This window comes from Notamacropus eugenii, chromosome 2, assembly GCF_028372415.1.
Source record: "Notamacropus eugenii isolate mMacEug1 chromosome 2, mMacEug1.pri_v2, whole genome shotgun sequence".
Classification (NCBI taxonomy): domain Eukaryota; kingdom Metazoa; phylum Chordata; class Mammalia; order Diprotodontia; family Macropodidae; genus Notamacropus; species Notamacropus eugenii.
In genome coordinates, this window is record NC_092873.1 from 101,614,235 (window position 1) to 101,632,641 (window position 18,407).

Sequence of the window (18,407 nt, forward strand, 5' to 3'; positions counted from 1 at the left end):
TTGCTCCCACAGGACTCCAGAATTACTGTATAGTCTTCCATTTGTGGGTTTGTTGGGAACTGCTCAAATCAGAAAATACCGTTTGTAATTCACCTTCCCACTTGTGATTTATGTATATAATCTCTGCCTTCATTTCAACCAGTTGGAATTCTGATCAGGAAAATTCCCAATTTGCAAATCAGCTCTTCCTAATGAAACTAATTCATTAAATGACTACCTGATTATTGGCACTTTGTCTCTGGCCTGCTGTTTCATCATTCTCAGGTTAGAGACTGCTTCAGTAAAATCCTGTTAACAGAAGAGAATTCTGGGAAGATGGCAAAATAGGTCAGAAAATTCCAACCTCTCAAGATTTTCTTCCAAAATAACAGTGCCTCAAGGCAAACATAGAGGGGTATAAATAAATTAGAGGAGGGGTAGAACAGGGGTCTTCCTGAGAGAGGAGAATATCTGAAGAAAAGTCCCTGGAGAAGGTTTGGTTCCTGTGAAGAATAAACAAAGCTAGGGACTATTTAAACAACAAGAGGAAAGCCCTGGGGTTAGTTGGGTTGGGAGTCAGTCTCAGCCCCAGCCACAGGAACTCCCCTCTCCCTTCCACAGTGAGGAGAGTTAGGTATCTGAACTGGTGAAGCAAGGAATTTGAGAACCAGCTGTGCTGGGACAACACAACAGGGCCAGGGATGAGAAGGAACAGCACACATCTGGTGAGGACGGAAGCAGTGGGATTAGATGTTGCTAGCTTTGGGCACTTACAGGAGGCTGAAATCCTTGGTTTGGGTTCAAGGTCAGGGAGGAGAACTGAAGAAGGATCTGAGACCACAGGCAACATCCTTCATACCCTTGGACTAGAAGTGATGACAAAAATTAAGCTATTACAAAAAAAAATGTACAGGTGAAAGAGAAATAATCTAACCATAGAGAGTTACTAAGGAAATAGATAAAATTGGATTTCATCTTCAAAGGAGGATAATGAAGCAAAGAAACCTTCCTCTGCCCCAGAGAGTAATGTCAAATAGTCACATGCACAAAAAGAATTCACAGAAAAACTTTTAAAAGACGTTAAAATTCAAATGAGAGATATTGAGAAAAAACTACAAAACAAAACAAAAAAAATAACAATCCAAGATTGTCATGAAAATAAAGTCAACCAATTAAAAAAGGAGATCCAGAATCTTAAGGAAGAAAATGACTCCTTGAAAACCAGAATTAGGCAAGTGGAAGCCAGCAAAGTTATGAGACCAAAAAATAATGAAACAAAATATAAATAATGAAAAATAGAAAAGAATGTGAAATATCTCATAAGAAAAATAATTAATCTGGAGAATAGATCACGAAGAGAAAACAAAAGAATAATTGGACTACCTGAAAGGTATGGTCATGTTTTCTTTCTTTCCTGTTTACCTTTTTATGCCTCTCTTGAGTCTTTTTACTTGAAGATCAAATTTTCTGTTGAACTCTGGCCTTTTCATCAGGAAGGTTTGGAAGTCCCCTATTTTGTTGAATGTCCATCTCCTTCCCTGAAAGATTATGCTCAATTTTGCTGGGTAGCTGATCCTTCATTGTAATCGAAGCTCCTTTGCCTTATGGAATATCATATTCTATGCCCTCTGATCTTTTAATGTAGAAGCTGCAAGGTCCTGCATAATCCTGACTGTGGCTCCATGATATTTAAATTCCTTCTTTCTGGCTGCTTGCAGTGTTTTCTCTTTGACCTGGTAACTTTGGAATTTGGCTACAATATTCCTTGACGTTTTCAATTTGGGATGTCTTTTAGGAGGTAGTAAGTGAATTTTTTCGATGACTATTTTATCTTCCAGTTGTAGGACCTCAGAGTAGTTTTCCTTGATGATTTCCTGAAAGATGCTGTCCAGGATTTTTTTTTCACCATGGCTTTCAGGTAGACCAATAATTTTTAAATTGTCTCTCCTAGGTCAGTGGTTTTATCAGTGAGACATTTTACAATTTCTTCTATTTTTTCATTCTTTTCTTTATGTTTGACTGATTCTTGATATCTCAAAGAGTAGAGGCAAGCTTCCACTAGCCCAATTCTAATTTTTAACAAATTGTTTTCTTCTATTACAGTTTGTACCTCCTTTTCCATTTGGTCCATTTTACATTTAAAGGAGTTCTCTTTAGTGAATTTTTGTGCCTCCTTTTCCATTTAGCCAATTCTACTTTTTAAGGACTTGTTTTCTATGATCAATTTTTGTCCTTTATTTTCCAAACTATTGACTCTCTCTTGCATACCTTTCATTTTTTTTTTCCAATTTTTCTTCTACATCTCTTATTTGACTTTTAAAATCCTTCTTGAGTCTTTCAAGTAGGCTTTTTGGACTTGAGAACAGTTTATATTCCCTTTTGAGGTTTCAGATGTGGGCATATTGACAATGTTGTTCTCTTCTGAATTTCTGTCTTGATCTTTCCTGTCCCCATAATAAGAATCTATGATCATTCTCCTTTTCTGCTTTTTGCTCATGGTGTTTGCCTAAATCCTAGCTTTTAGAGATGAGCTCTCCTGCTGGAGCACATAGGGCACTGACCCAAGCTTCTTATGCTAGGCACCTGGGATCTGGTCACTGACTTTGTGTGCTAGGGCCTTAAGTGCTAGCAGTTGGAGGCTGTAGGGGTCTGACAGCTTATCTGATGTTGAGCTGGGGTCAACAACACTGGAGCTCTCAGAGTTGGGGTGGGGAGTCTGGTTACTGGGGGATGGATGGCTGCTCACCCTGATTTTGCACTCAAATGTTTGGGTGCTGGAGGATGTATTCCAGCCTGGAGCTGTGCCTCCTGGAGTTGTGCTTCCCAGAGTTGTGCTGAATCACCAGGAGATTTGGATGCTGGAGAATGCCAGCACACATGGTAGTTTCCTGAGTTAGTGTCTACCAGTTCCCCTTCCTGTTATGAGGAATGGAGGTAGAGGGAGGGTGGACTCCTGGTATTGGCACTTGCCTGTTCTACCATTCTGGGGCTCAGGATCTCCCCCTGGTTTGTGAAGTGGAACTTGCTGCTGGCATGCCTCCAAATCTGTACTGGTCCCCCTCTCCCAGAGCAAGAAGGGCCTTTTCCATTAATCCCTCAAGCTTCCTGAGCTACAAGACTGTTGCACCCCATCTTTCTGCTGGTTCAGCTGATCCAGAGTTTTTCCTGGGGTGATATTTTCCGGACTTTTAGATGTCAAAAAGGGAGGGTGAAAGTGATTTACTTCTTACTCCACCATCTTGGCTCCCAGAAGCAGAACCAAAAGTTATGATCAAAAAGAAGAATCTTGATGCAATAATACAAAAAATAACTAAAGAAAATTGTCCTGAAGGATTAGAACAAGAAGATAAAGTAGAAATAGAAAAAAAAACCCACCAATCACTACCTGAAAGAGATCCTGCAAGGAAAACCCAAAGGAATTTTATAGTCAAATTCTGAAACCCCCAATTCAAGGATAAAATATTACTAGCAACAGGAAAAAATGCATATGGTGGTGCTGCAATGAAACTCACACAAGACTTAGCAGTGGCAACACTAAAAAAACACAAATCTTGGAACATTATATATCAAAGAGCAAAAAAACTGTGGTACCAAATGAAAATACCATACCCAACAAAGCTAAGCATAATCTTGAATTTAAAAATGGACATTTAATGAACTGTCAGATTTTCAGGACTGTATTAAAGAAGAAAACAACAACCCTGAACTTAATAGACCATTTGACACACAAGAACCAAGAGAAACATAAGGTACATAAAAAAGAACAATTACAAGGGACTCAATAAGGACAGACTGTATACTTTTTATGTATGTAAAATATAAAACATATGGGTAAGACTGCTATTAGTAATTGGGTAATTCATAAGAAAGATTGGGGTAGACCTGAGCATGATAAGACTTCAAAAAGTAAAACTGTTCAGGAACAGCTAAAAAGAATCTTATGCATATGAGGTGATAGAGGAAGAACCGATACAGAGGAATTAGATGGAGGAAGAGGGCTGTTAGTTCTGATAACCTATTTTCATTGAGAATGTGTTTAACAGAGAACAATACACACACATTTAGAAAAGTATAAACGTCTTCTAAATTTAGAAAGAAATAAAATGCTAAGAAGATAAGGAGGGAGGAAAGGGTAAGTAAAGGATCTTTAGAAAGAAGGGTGAGGGAATAGGTCAAAGGAGCATATAAAAGTGTTTAGATTTATGGGAATGGAGGCATAAGTGGGGGTAGGTTAAGCAATAGGAGGGAAACAGCAAGTAGAAGAAAAACAGAAAAGTCAGGAGGGATAGGAAATAAGAGATATGCACAAGCATAAAAACAAGAATTAGGAGGAGACTGTCTTAGTAAAAGTGTATGTTTATATATGTATATATATATATGCATGTATATGTGTATGTATATATCAATACCTCTATATAAATATATCCACTCTTAATTGTAGCCTGGAGAAGGAAGAGGGAGAAAAAAGAACAAAGCAAAAAGTGTACAACAGAGAACAAAAGAAAACCTAAAAGGAAGCAAAGAAAAGATGGACAACTTTCAATACATGTAGTATTTAACATATAGGCTTTCTTGAAATGGAAATTTATTGCTATATATTTTGAATTCTCTCTTATGTTCTACTGTGCATACAACATGTTCTCTTCTCTTACTTTATATTTAAGTTTATAATGTTTCTTTTTTATTATGTATCTAAGTTTTAGTGTTCAAGTCTAAAATTTTTTAAAAGATAAAAAATAAAATGTTGTTAACAGAAATGATGATCAAAACAATGGGGGTTGATGAGATCACCAGATGAAATCATAGAGAGAGAGAAAAGAGCCTAAAACTGAGCCTTGAAGGACCCTTACTGTTAATGGGTGTGACTAGGATAAAGACCCAGCAAAGGAGATCGAAAAGAACAAGTCAGATGTATAAGAAAATCAGGAGAAAGTAGTATCATGAAGGCCTAGAAAGAAAAGTATATAAGAGAAGAGGGTACTCAATAGTGCCAAGGGTTATAGAGAGGTCACATGTGATGACTGAGAAAAGGTCATTAGATTTGATAATTAAGAGATTGATAGAGAACAGTTTCAGTTGCATGATAAGGTAGGAAGCAAGACTAAAGAGTTAAGAAGAGACTGGAAAAGGGGTTGGAGTTGCCTATTGCAAATGGCCTACTCATGGAGTTAAACAAAAAAATAGGAAAGATAGCTATGTTAACTAACAGGGATAGACAGATCACATGAGGGTTTTTTGAGGATGGGAAGATACGGGCTTACTTATAGGCAGTAAAGGAGCAACCAGTAGATGGGGAGTAATTAGAGATTAATGAGAAAAGGGATGATAGAGGCAGTAATTTGTTGAACAAGAAGGAATACCTTAACAAGGAGAAGGGTCATCTCACTATTTGAAATGTGTGTAAAGGAGGAATTAGTAGCAGAAAGCATCTGAGTGATATGAGATAAGGAAGACAGGGTAAGAGGAAGTTCTTAGTAAAAATAGTCTCAATTTTTTTTCAGTGAAATACAAGGTAAGATTCTTGGCCAAGGGACAGGGAACATATAGAGGAGAGAGGAGATGTAGGAGGCTTGAGAGAAGATGAAAAGTTTAGAAAAGACATTGTAGTGAATGGATTAGTAACCTGATTAGAGAGATGTAAAAGACTTGCCTTGCTGTGATGAGAACTGAGATTATGTGATATAAATCTTAGTGAATCTGGTCAGCAGAGTTTTGTGATCTCCAGCTTCTTATGTGAGTAAAAGCAAAGGCAGCAGATGATAGGTTTAATGAAAGACCTGAGTTTGGAAGGGCAAGATCACCTAAAGGATAAAGGAGCAAGGGATTCAAGAGACAAGAACAACAAAGGGTTGAACTGATTCATCAGGGAGTCAAGAAGGGGAAAGAAAGAGACTGTAGCCAGTGCAGCAATGTTGGCCTAGAAAAGAACTGAAAGACTGAGGGATTGGAGGTTACTGTGAGGGGAAAGAAGAGGGTTTGGAATTACAAGGCAGAGGAAGAGATGGAATGATAGATTATAATCAGATACAGGAATTTTGGAGTTGATGGATGTGGAGTATTTGTGGGTGATGACAAAATCAAGGATATGACCACCTATATGGGTCTGTAGATTGTAGAGTGGAGAAGTAGGTCATGGGAAATGAGTAAGTTGAGGAATTGGGAGTTAAGGCATTTGAGGATGTATCAATATGTGTTGAAATCCCCTAGTATGAGAGCAGAAGTTAGAAATGAGAGAAAAACTGTGAAGGAGGGACTGAACTCATTGAGGAAGAAAGGAGAATATCCTGGAGGTTTACCTACAATTGCTAACAAAACTTGATTAGTTGTTAAATATGTATTGAATGAACCTCAAAGGAGAAGAAGTTACTGAATGACTGGGTAGAGAGAGAGCCTAAAAGTGGTGATGAAGAACAAAGAGTAATTCAACTAACTGCTTGAAATAATTAGCAACTCTAGCAAAGTTGCAGGATATAAAATAAACCCACCTAAATAATTGGCATTTCTGTATATTACCAGCAAAGCTCAGCATGAAGAGATAAAAAGAGAAATTCCATTTAAAATAATTGTAGACAATATAAAATATTTGGGAATCTACCAAGATAAATATAATAAAAATGACAATTCTACCTAAATTAATTTACTTATTCAGTGACATACCAATCAAACTACCAAAACATTATTTCACAGAGCTAGAAAAAAATAGTAACACAATTCATCTGGAAGAACAAAAGATCAAGCATATCAATGTTAAGCAATGAAAAAAATGCAAAGGAAGATGGCCTAGGCATACCAGATCTAAAACCAGATCTATTATAAAGCAGCAGTCATCAAAACTATTTGGTACTGGCTAAGAAATAGAGCAATGGATCGTAGATTAGGTACACAAGACACAGTACTAAATGATCGTAGTAATCTGCAGTTTGATAAATCCAAAGACTCCAGCTTCTAGGATAAGAACTCACTATTTGACAAAAACTGGTGGGAAAACTGGATGGCAGTTTGGCAGAAACTAGTCTGAGACCAATATCTCATAGCAGATGCCAAGATAAAGTTGAAATGGGTACATGATTTAGACATAAAGGGTGATATAAGCAAATTAGGAGAGCAAGGAACAGTTTACCTGTCAGATCTATGAGGAAGGAAGAATTTGTGATCAAACAAGAGATATAGAACATTACAAAAGGCAAAGTGGATAATTTTGACTCCATTAAATTGAAAAGCTTTTGCACAAACAAAACCAATACAATCAAGATTAGAAGAAAAGCAGAAAGCTGGGGAACAATTTTTACAGCAAGTATTTCTGATAAAGGCCTCATCTCTCAAATATATAGAGAACTAAATCGAATTTACAAGAATATGTCATTTCTCAATTGATAAATGCCCAAAGGATACGATTTCTAGTTTTCAGATGAAAAAATCAAAGCTATCTATAGACAGATGAAGAATGCTCTGAATCACTATTGATTAGAGAAATGCAAATTAAAACAACTTTGAGTTACCGCCTCACATCTATTAGATTAGCTAACATGACACAAAATGAAATGATAAATGTTGGAGAAGATGTGGGAAAATTGGAATACTAATGAACTGTTGGTGGAGTTGTGAACTGATCCAGCTATTCTGGAGAGCAATTTGGAAATATGCCTGAAGGGCTATAAAACTGTGCATAACCTTTGATCCAGCAATACCAAGGCTAGGTCTGTGTCCCAAAGAGATCATAAAAAAGGGAAAAGGACCTACACATACAAAAATATTTGTAGCAGCTCTTTTAATGGTGGTGAAGAATTGGAAATTGAGAGAATATCCATCAATTGGGGAATGGCTGGACAAGTGGTGGAATATGAATGTAATAGAATACTATTGTACTATAAGAAAGGATGAGCAGGCAGATTTCAGAAAACTGGAAAGACTTACATGAACTGATGCTGAGTGAAATGAGCAGAACCAAGAGAACATTGTACATAGCACACATTAAACAGTATCAGAAATATCATGCAATGGTCAATATGATTGACTTAGCTCTTCTCAGCAATACACCAATCCACAACAATTCCAGAAGAGTTATGATAGAAAACGGTATGCACATCCAGAGGAAGAACTATGGAGTCTGAATACAGATTAAAGCATATTATTTCACTTTTTTGTTTTTGTGGTTTTTCCTTTTTGTTCTATTTCTTCTTTTACAACATGACTAATGTGGAAATCTGTTTACATGATTGCACATGTATAACCTATATCAAATCGCTTGCTGTCTTTGGGAGGGGAGATGGGGGGAGAGAGAAAAAATTTGAAATTCAAAATCTTATACAGAAATGAATGTTAAAAAACTATCTTTACATGTAATTGGAAAAATAAAATATGAAAAGGAAGAAGAAGAAGAAGAAGAAGAAGAAGAAGAGGAAGAAGGGGAAGAAGGGGAAGAGGAGGAGGAGGAGGAGGAGAAGAAGAAGAAGAAGAAGAAGAAGAAGAAGAAGAAGAAGAAGAAGAAGAAGAAGAAGAAGAAAATTTAAAGTCCTACTGGAAAAAGCTTTATTTTGCAAATACCAAAACATGCCATATGTAAAATCAACATCATCAGTGGAAGCATTTAGAAGGCTTACAGCAAAGGGATAGCACACAACAACTTTTATGCATGTTGTTGTCTGCTTTGATAGGAACAAAACTCAATTATGAAAACTAAAAACCATTTTTAATCAACCATGTATTGTTTAATTGTCATATAAACTTTTTATTTTCAATAAAATCATTGATGAATAAAAAAAATAACCGACTCCCCCACCACAATCAATGATTTGGGGTGAATAAGTGAAAATACAACCAATCCTAGAAAGGGTAGCCAGAGGAACTACATCATCAGGAGAGAACCAGGTCTCAGTGATTACAAGGAGATTGTTATTGTTCATTCTTCATTCTCAGAGAGGATCGATGAAATCACGGGATGATGTTTTGACTTGTGTGTGAATTTGAGTGAGGCAGAGTTGCACAGTCATCAGTCTCACTCTCTCTTCCAGAGTCATTGGAGTCCAGTGGCAAGATAAAGATCAAGATGACTATATGGCCCAGGATGCAGTGAGTAACCTTGACCTTTCTAAATTAAGGTCTTTCCCAGGTCTCAGTTTGTCTGCAGCCATGCCTATTCAATGACTAAGGGCTAGGTAAGAATTGAGAGAAAAGATGTCCCAATTTACCGTACCAAAGATACCAATCTGAGTGGGAAAAAAAAATGAAGAAATTTTGGGTCCCTTTGTTAGAAGCCCAAGCAGAGGACATTTTTGTGCTGTGCCAATGCAAAATCAGAATCTCCTGCAGGTTCAACACCCATAATCATACTTGGAGATTGGGTAAAGACAAGAAACTGAAATGAGGGGTGCAAAAACACAGAGAGGGACATTGGCAGGAAATTCTCTCAAATTATACATTCTGCAACCGAACAAATGTTATCTTAAAGGAGGAGTCTGAAGATGTTAGAATTAGTTTCTTCAGACAATGAAGACTGAATGTGTCTACAAAACTTCAGTTAAATGAGGAAAATGTTAAAACATTAGTAATTTGATGTATCTTGAAATGTTTGTATGTTTTGGTGTAATAGTATATTTTTTTCTGTGAAACAGAGTCATTGGACAGGCTTACCATCATTCTGCTCAGTTTAATATGTAATAGTTTGGAAAAGAGAACCCACCAAACAAAATGTGAATGTTTTGAGTCATTGGACAATAATGTTCTACTAAGATACAGTTGCTTGACTTTATGGCGTCCGTGTGTCACTTAATTTCAAAACCCCATTAATAAAATCATAAATACATAATATTACTTTTATGAATTGAATGTTTTCATATAAGGAAGAAAGTTGAAGATAATAAATTACATACCTAAAATAACACAACATTGGGGAATAAATTTTCTTATACAATAAACTGTCTGACTTTGTTCTGATAGATTTTTAACTTAAATGTTAAGCTACACTTGTGTAGTATTATACAGGAAATAATACATCCTAAATATCAAGCTGTATGATTTTATTATTTAACATAATACCAGTGAAGTACCTGAGTTATACTAGAAACATTTGAATTCTGATAAGTCAGATCAGCAATTTTAATATCACTTAGATGAAAATGGATTAGAACAAGTATTAGAACCATCACTGCTTGTTTCATTCACCTCAAGCATTTTGTTCTTCATGTCTTTATTAAAGAATATATAGAATCACTTAATTCTATACATGAATGTACCAAATTAGCTAGTACATTGTTTTTCTTTGTTAATCAAACTGGTAAAAATAATGTGTCAAATTTATTTATAATAATTCTCTAGACGCAAAGTCCTACAGGTTACATACGTTTGGGCCATTTCTGTTTGCACTAGGAAGCTATTGATTCTAGCTCTTCTGGCAGACTCCCTTTCCTATCACCCTTTAGATATTTCTAGGGTGGAAATATTCATTTATTGAGTTGCTCATTAGATTCCTTACCATTATCTAGTCTAGAATGAACTTCTGAGTTTTGCTATAATGACATCTGAGCAGTTTGTTTCCCATTCAGGCTGTCATCTTGACCAGAAATCCTCAGTTAGGTTTATAACACATAACCGGAGATTCAAGAGTTGAATAGCCACAGAGAGTTTCATAACCCCATTATGCTTAGAACTCTAAGTTACCTCTTGCTCCAATACCATCGATCAACATACTTGGCTAAAACAGGACAAGATTATTTCTTAAATGTTACCATCTGTACTTTTTTTCATTAGAATAGGAAGATGATAAAGTGTTTTGGTTTAAAAGAGCAGGCTAACATAAAGTCAAGTTTGTGGTTTTATGTTATAAAACAGACTTCAGAAGTTGGACACATACAAAAATGACTGTTTCATTTAGGGGGCAAGGAGGGAACTTGGAAATGGTTTTGCCTCTGCAGTGAAATTGTGTATCTTCTTCTTGTCTGCAATGATGAATTTGTCTTTCTGGTGTCTGGACAAATTTTTTTTCTTCTGCCTTCTATATGGAGAGTTCAATTCCGAACTATGTAGGCATATTTATAGTTGCCCTCAATGCTGTGAATGTTGCCTGGGCAATATATTTGGCATGAACAATATCAGAGGGTATACAATCTCCATTTGGAGGCAGAAATGATTTAGAGGAAGAAATTAATATCCCAGGATGGGAGGATTTATCGTTTTCCTCCTTAGCAAGGAAATGGGTTAAAACCACTGGACCCTGTGAAAACTGGGAAGCAAGGTTACAGGATGGGGAACCTAGGGATCTGGAAAGGTGTTTGCAAGGAATGCCAATAAGACCAGGGAAAGAACTGGCAGGGGTATATAAGAGAGGCTGGATTTTATTAACATGTTACCCTACTATGTGTGAAAGCAGAGACAAGCTGCTGAAGGAAAAAATTCAATGCAAAAAGAGTTAGCTGACTTCTCAGCATTTGGGCTACCATTTGAAAGAGTAAGCTGGGGGTGAGGGGGCGCAGGTCTCAGATGGAAGAAAAGCTTATTCATTTAGCTAAGAAGAAGCAGAAGGCTGCCAAAAGAAGTGTGTGTACAACCTTTGTATAGACCCAGCATAGTTGCTATGATGATGACTATATTATGAAACCCCAATGCAAATCCAAAGTGACAATGGGTCACATTTCAAAGATAATGAAATGAACACATATCATGTATTAAACAATACAGAATGGATATATCATATTCCATATTATCCACAAGTTTCTGGGTTAATTGAAAAAATGAATGGATTATCGAAAGGACAGTTAAGAAAGTTAACTTATATTAATTCTTATCAACACTGAAAAGATAATTTGTTCACTGCTTTGCATACTCTGAATAATAGGCCATTGGGAGGAAGTACATATCTAGCCAGAATGATGACCCCAAATCTGCAAATTATTGGAATATGTATGAGAATTCCTAAAAATAATTTTGGATGAATACTACCTAAATCAGGATTAGCAGCTCAGGGAATACATGTATTAGCTGGAGTGATAGATTCTAATTATCAAGGAGAAACTACTATGACATTCCAAAATTTAGGTGAAGAGCCCATACAGTTTTGTGAAAATGATAGAATTGTTCAAGTGGTTATTATTCCTTGTGAAACAATACCCCTTATGGAAACTAACCCTCTTTCCAAAATAACTAGCAGAAGAACTGAAGGATTGGGTTCTATTGATAGAATAAGATTGGGAGCTAGCTTATAGGTAAAATGGGAGCCAGACAATGTTCCAAAGGCTGCAGAAATTATGGCACATGGAAAGGATATTACCATAACTATTGTTTATTTGGGAGAAGATGATTTCCAAAGTGTACCCTTAACTCATATATTCTACTATGAATGAGGCTATGATAGTAGGTTCATGGACTCCAGATGCACAGTTGAGCCTATATCTATCCTGCTTCTGGTTATTATCTCCTTGTTTCTTTTGGGGTTTTTTTTTTTTGTCTGTTAAACTTGCTTGCTAGATTTGTTTTCTGTAGGCTTAGTACCCTCCACCTGATTGCTTAAGCCAGATGTCATCCTTTGTCCACTACTGTGATGTGTCACCCCTGGACTTGGCCTTGACCAAGCTCCAGATGTCGACTAAAGAACTGATCCCTTGAGTGAGACTTCTTGGGGCAGAGACAGCCCTACATACAATCTCAGCAGAAAGTAGCTGTGGAAGCACAGACTTTCACCATTTACCTAAGATTTGGGGCTCCCATCAGTTCAAGGAGGGATGATGGGGTGCTTGTGCTCAAGTGCCACCCTAAGATATTATTTTATGTGCTTATTTTGTGTGATCCCTGTTATATTGTTGTAAAGTTTTGTTGATACCACTTGCCTAAGATATTGTTCTATGTGCTTATTTTCTGTTATTTCTGTTACAATTCTGTTGATACCAGTTGCCCCACCAAGCTATGTAATGCATACAAAAGATCTTGGGGCTGAATGTAATGGCAATTTAAATAGGAAGATCTTTCTCATTCATTAATAGACCCATGTGATTTGTTTAAATCACATGGAAGACTAAGTAACATGGTAGGAGGAGCTTGTTGAAGGGATGGAACAAGAAGGGTGGAGTAGAACTTGGAAGAAGTTATTGAGAGCAGTTAGAGTGGAGGGAAAGAGAGGACACAGGCAAGCAGGCATAGCAAGGCTCTGTGAAGTTTGTTTGCAGGAAAACCCCAACAGGGAGTGGGGGGAGGCTTGAGGAAGACTTTGTCCCCCGCAGTGATAATATGTATTGACTTCTTGGTTAATATGACAGATTTGTCTTTCTGGTGTTTGAATAAAAGTTTTTCTTCTGCCTTCTATATGGAGAGTCTGTTATACTTTGTGATTCTGAACTACTCAGGCATATTTATAGTCTCCACCAGTGCTGTGAATATTTCTTGGGTGATACACTAGTATGGAGATTAAAAATCTTATGCTGTACACACTCAGTTGGATATGGAAATCTATCTTACCCTACAGGAAAGTCAGAGGGGAAGGGGATGAGAGAAAGGTGGGGGATAGAAGGGAGAACTTACTAGAGGAGGGATTAGTCAGAAGCAAACACTTTTAAGGAGGGCTTGGGTGAAAGGAGAAAATAGGATAAATGGGGGGTGGGATAGGATGGAGGGAAATACAGTTAGTCTTTCATAACATGATTATTATGGCAGTGTTTTGCATGACTGTACATGAATGACCTGTATCGAATTGCTTACCTTCTCAATAAGGGTGGGTGGGAAGGGAGGAAGGGGGAAAATTAGAACTCAAAGTTTTAAAGTGAATGTTAAAAATTGTTTCTACATGAAAATGGGAAATAAGATAAACAGGTAAAAGGGTATGGAAATTTTTCTTACCCTACAGGAAAAAAGAAGGGGAAGGGGATAACAGAAGGGGGGGAGATAGAATAGGGGATTGAGGGAGGAGATAATCAGAATGAACTCTGTCCTGACATAGGGGAAGGGGAGATATGGAGAGAAAATTTGGAGCTCAAAATCTTGTGGAAGTCAATGTTTAAAAATAAATAAATAATTTTTTAAAAATCCTATGCTGGTTTGCCTCAAGGTAAATTTCTATTGTTTATGGAAGTTCTGAAAACTAAAACATGTAATCTTTTGTGATATTTGAAGGATTATAGAAAATGAAAGAGGTACAAGATTGGGGAAGGCTGAATGCTATCCTGATTTTCCAAAAAGGGAATTGAACAGTCTGTAAACTATAAGCTGATGAGCCCAACTTTGATTCCTGGGGAAATTCTACAGTGGACCATTAGAGATGCTAGGCAAACATCTAGAAAGAGAAGCAGTGATTACAAGGTGTCAGTTCATCAAGAACAGGTTATGTCAGCCAAATCTAATTTTCTTTCTTAATAGGATTACTAGACCAGTAGATGAGGCTAATGATGTAGCTGTAGAGCTGTAGTTTACCTAGATTTTTAGCAAATCTCTTGACAAAAATCTCTATATTTGTAAAGAAAATGGAGAGATGTGGAATAGACAATTATACAAACAGATTCAGAATTGCTTGAATGGCCAGATTCCACCTTATTGCAGCTATGGGTACCTGCCCCCTTCTCAGCTTTCTTTGTGTATTGTATTCCCCCATTAGCTTGGACTGTCTTTATTTTTTGCATTTGTATCCTCCATATATAGCACAGTGCTGGCATGGAATAGGTGCTTAATAAAAGTTTGTCAGCTGACTGAATTCCTCACATCCTGAGTACAGGAAGCTAGGGGAACTTTCAGATGCTTAGCTAATGGGTTTTGAAGGGAGGTTCACTCTGTTGAATCACCTGAAAGGTCTCTGAATGCCCATCCCTGTTAAATAGTCTTCTCCTACTAAAATGTCCTTTTATTAACATTGTAGATCATTACCTATGAATACATCATTTTGCTTCAATATTAGTTTCTAAATTAACAATCAGGTCCAACCCAGAAATTGTGTGTATATATAAACATATATATATATGTATGTATGTATAAAATGGAGATGTGAATTAATAGCAGTCATTCTGAAAAAGTTCTGAGGGCTTTAGTGGGCTGCAAGCTCAAGGTAGGATGTGACAAGAGCCAATGCAATCTTGGGATGTGTTAAAAGTGACAAAATGTCTGGAAATAGGGACATGAGAGTATTTGTATGTGCTGCCCTCCTCAGATCCCATCTGAAGCATTATGGTCATATCTGGGCTTAAGAAGGACATCGATACCCCAGAGAATGCCCAGAGGAGGGTAACTTAGGGGGCAAAGAGTCTTGAGTCTCTGACATATGTGGGTCAGTTGAAGGAATTGTACACATTTACCCTATACAAAGAAGACTCCAGGGGATATGATGGCTGTCTCCAAGTATTTGAAGAATTGTCATGTGGAGGGTGATTTAGATTTATTCTATTTGACATGAGAGGACACAACCAGGAGTAGTGGATGTTTAATTTAGACCCAATGTCAGACATTCCATATGTAGAATGGGAGTGTTGTATGTCTCAAAGGGAGGTAGAATAGGCATCTCTAGTCTCTTCTCCCTTTGCCTTTATCCAAGACAGACTTTACTTCCTAATAGGAGGGGAGGCTGGAGATTGAGGCCACAAGCTTCACTACTTTGCTCTCCTCAAAGAGAAGGGTACTGGGCTAGCATTATATCTATTTTTTCCCTTAAATATCATTAGTCTAGGGCAGAAGTAAAGAACCTGTTGCCTTCTAGATCCTTAAGGGTGCCCTTCTAATGAAATCCAAATTCTATAGAACAAATCTTTTTAAAAAGGATGTAGAGGGCCCCATGTGGCCTCAAGGCCACAGGTTCCCCATTCCTGGTCTAGGGGATGTGGTTTCAGGTTCTAGCTAATCTTCTGATTGCTGTTTCTTAACGGGGAAAGCTTTATATCTCTTCCCACCAAATACCAGTTTCACAATTAACACACATAAGAAGCAGTAAAGAAATCTATTTATCCAAGTTGATAGTGAAATAGAAATCAGAGAAAGTATATATATGATAATATATGCCAAACAATACAAAGTGAAGAAGCTGTCCTACTGAGAGCGAGGTAACTCTGCTCAATTGAAAAAGAGAATCCCAGATCTTACCCAAAGGGGAAATTTCCTCAAAGTCTCTAGTCTAGCCAGCTGAGGTTAGGGATGTGAAGGAGACTGTTAACTCCTCTCATGCTGGCTTCTTCCCAGAGTCTTATTTTCCTTTAGTAACCTGAACAGGAGTTAACATCATCCATTTTTTCTCTTGAAGCTAAAAGCCAGATGCTCCTGAAGTGACTGCATAGTGCAAAGAAACTAAATACTGTGTGTGTGTTTGTCCTTCGTTGCTGAAAAAGACCATGCCATCAGAGAAATAATGACATGACTTGCACTTGACTTTGTTTTGAGTGAGGGAGGGCTGTGCAGGTCACCAACCACACTTGTCCTCCAGAGCCATCTGAATCCAGTGACCAGATATTCATCAGGATGACTGGAGATGACCCAGGATGTGGTAATTGGGGTTAAGTGACTGCCCAAGGTCACATAGCTAGTGAGTGTCAAGTGTCTGAGGTTAGATTTGAACTCAGGTCCTCCTGACTCCTGCACTGGTGCTTGATCCACTACACCACCTAGCTGCCCCTACAAAGAAACTAAAGAGCCTCCCCCAAAGAAGTCCAGAGACAGATTCTCTCTTCTCTTCAGCTCGACCCCACCTTTCCTACAGGTGTGGGCCATTGATCTCCTACAGTGAGGAAAGAGTCCCACACCACTGGTCTTTGGGACTCAAGTTACACCGAAGAAAAAAATAATAATTTCTGACAATTAAAGTTGTTTCAAAGTTGATTAGACTTGAATATGGTGTATTCTCTCTCCTTAGAGGTCTTCCAACAGAGCTTGGTTGACCATTTGTCAGAAATGTTATAATAGAGATTCTCTTGGTGATAGGTTGGACTGGTTGGTCCTTAAGGTCCCTTCCAAATCTCCAATGCTATGATATTGTGATTCCACAGCTCATGTTTCTTGAATTGAACTAAACTGTAGTGACCAACTCTGAAATGAACTGAATGAACTGAATGGATTTAATTGAATCCATGTGTCTGACTGATGCCTCTAGGATCATTGCGAGGTCTCCCGACTCATATACACCCTTAGAAAAGTGAAACTGACAGACATCAGTATTGCTCCCTGCCTTGCCCTAAACCCTGCTTCTGCATATACACATAACTTCCTTCAAATGTTTTATGCTGACCTGAGGAAAGGACAGAAAGAGTTGAGTAAGAAGTCAGTAGAGGTAGGTAATCATTTTTTTCTTTACTGAAAAGAGCTATTTGGCATTTTCTCATAGGGATCATTTTAATGTGCAGAAAGATGAAAACTGATCCTTCTAAATTATGGAAAAAATGCTTTAAGAATAATGTAGATGGCTTAGAAAGAAATAGCCATAATTTATTATTTGATACATCCAAAAGTGAAATCAAAAGTTACCAAATATTAACATTTCAAGAGACCAGAAGTTGCCAAATGGAAACTAAATTCTGGCAAAAACTGAGATTGAAAAGAAAGATCTTCATCCGCCTTTCCAGAGTTCAAATTTAATTTTGCAAATTATTTTCTTCATAAACAGAAAATTTAAGCTCTGGCAATATGTCATGTGATCTGAGATGGTATGGTGGCTAAAACACTGGGCATGGAGTCAGGAAGACGAGTTCAAATGCAGCCTCTGATACCAGCTGTGTGACCCTGGGCAAATCACTCTATCCCTTGCTTGCTTCAGTTTCCTCATCTGAAAAATGGTAATGATAATAACACCTACCGTACACTATTGTTGTGAGGATCAAATGAGAAAACATTTGTGAAGCTTTTAGCATAGTGTTCAGTACATAGGAAGTGCTCAATAAACATAAGCTGTGACAAAATTCCAATAATCCCTCTTTCATCTCCACTATGGTATCTTGGGATAGATGAAGTAAGTCATTTCCGGTAGGTCCAAGGAGGGCTTCATTTCTGTTCAAGAAGTAAATTCATTAAAAAATAAACATCCTGCTCTAAAAAATCAGACACAAAGCAGTATGTTCAGATAGCTGAAAAGTAAGAAGCCATCAATCAGTCAAGTCATTAGGCACCTGGTAGCCTACAGCAACAAAGACTGAAATAATCCCTACTCTCAAGAAAGTTACATTCTGAAAAATTCCGTGCAAATCTTAAAATACATAAATACAACAGGGACCCGTCAACAAGGACTTAATTGTTGTGCTAGTCATCATCATCATATCACTGTAATGTTTTTGTTATTCTTATTATTATGGGAGACACCAAGTTATGGTAGGGACATTTTCATTTGAGGGACAATTGCATTATCGCTACTCTATTTCCTTCATGGGGATGGAGAGGAACTGGGCAGGAATATTCCAGGAGGCCTGCCTTCTACATGCTATGACTCCATCTTCACCTTCCCTGTTATTTAGACAGCTGCCACCCATCCTAGATAACTCTCATCCTAC

The 18,407-nt window shown here is 37.5% G+C and overlaps 1 long non-coding RNA gene across 1 annotated transcript in view; it reads right to left on the reverse strand.

Annotated features, from left to right (window-relative positions):
* LOC140526118 (uncharacterized) overlaps positions 1–18,407 on the reverse strand; it is a 310,915-nt gene that overhangs the window by 31,434 nt on the left and 261,074 nt on the right. The gene's annotated exons all lie outside the window — the stretch shown is intronic.